The 1,630-nt window shown below is 31.7% G+C and overlaps 1 protein-coding gene across 1 annotated transcript in view; it reads right to left on the reverse strand.

The window, feature by feature from the left end:
* Positions 1–1,630, reverse strand: part of CYP2C9 (cytochrome P450 family 2 subfamily C member 9) — a gene marked incomplete at its 5' end in the record, with an annotated part of 40,675 nt that overhangs the window by 10,332 nt on the left and 28,713 nt on the right. The gene's annotated exons all lie outside the window — the stretch shown is intronic.

Here is a 1,630-nt window from a genome sequence, read left to right on the forward strand (position 1 = left end):
AATGATGAAATTAGAAAATCACCTATTTGTAACCATTCAGGTCAAGATCATCAGGTCAGGTGAGGATCATTAATGAAAGATAAAACTATTGGATGTGTAATTTGGGAAGGAGGGTGTTCAGTCTTAAAGTACCATGCCATAGATTTTCATCATTTACACATAAAAAACAACCCCTTCAGTGGAGAGATCTGGCAGATTCCAACTTATTAGGTGAGAATCTTAGCATAACCAATAATGGCATATGTGACATTATGTGCCCCTGCCTCACCACTGTGATTCAGTGGGATATTCAAAGTACTATGTAGTTTTCTTGCCAAAGTCATAACTGGAATATAATATCTAGAAAACAATCATACAAAATGAGCCCCAGGAAAATTTAAATGACTAATGACTTTAGCTCCTCACAGAGATCAACATACTGAAAGGAAACAGAGGAAATGGACTCTTCTTGATTACAGGAGATGAAAATATCAGGATACCGAAATTATGTGCCTGTTTCTTGACTGGAGAGTGAATTGAAAGAAAAAAGTGATTAAAATATTCTTTAAAAATTGGGAAATTTTAAATATAAGCTGTACAGTAAATAATATTATTGTATTAATAACTCCACAGTATGAATGCTATTATTATTATGTAGGAGAAAACCATTGTTATTGTGCTATACATACTCAAGTATTGAGGCATAAATAGATGGATGGACAGATATCAAAGTAGATATATATACACACTGCCATATGCACATACACATATGTGTGTGTAATGTTATTTATTTTAAAAAATTTTATAATACAAAGGTGAGGAAAATTCTACCCCTAAATTTCTATATAAATAGTCTATAATTTTGTTTTTTAAAAATATTCCCTTGAATGTTTCTAAACAAGTACTATATTAAAATGTTATTAAGATGCCAAGGCAGATTTATTTCTCCAAATGTTACTCGAATAAGTAGAAATTTATAGACATTGAAGCATGACTACTATTACTTCATATTATGAATAAAAATTAATTTGAAAGATGTCATTGATCTAAATATAAGAGCTAAAACAAAAAAATTCTGGGAAAGTTAAAAGCCAGTCTTTGGAATCTTGTGCTGACAAATATTGTTTAAATAGGACACAAAAGCACAAATCAATCGCACATCTTTGCAGAAAATTCTGCTGGACAGGAATTTCTTATATTAGGCATGAATAAAAAATACTCCCTGCACAAGTCCATCCTGCCACCTGTTTTTGTATAGTATGTGAGCTAAAAGTGTTTACATTGAACAAATGCAAATAAAAAATAATATTTTTGAAACAAACATTTTATGGGAATTTTACATTTGTTTCTATAAAAATTGGAACATATCAATCCTCATTCATTTGCAGATTGTTTATGACTGCTTTCATGCTACAATAGCAGATGTCAAAAATTGCAACAGAAACCACATGGCTGGAAAAGTCTAAAATATTTACTATCTGGCCCATTACAGAAAGTTTGCCAACTCCTGTCTCAGACTATTATCTCCAGCTAGATAAATGGATCCAGCCTGTAGCAGAAGAACACATGTATCTGATTTGTAAAGAGGGTAGAATTGACAACACAGTGTTGCATTTTTCTGTACTGGGCTATTCCATGAAGAAGGGATTCA

This window comes from Rhinopithecus bieti, unplaced genomic scaffold (assembly GCF_001698545.2).
Source record: "Rhinopithecus bieti isolate Rb0 unplaced genomic scaffold, ASM169854v2 scaffold_20285, whole genome shotgun sequence".
Lineage (NCBI taxonomy): Eukaryota > Metazoa > Chordata > Mammalia > Primates > Cercopithecidae > Rhinopithecus > Rhinopithecus bieti.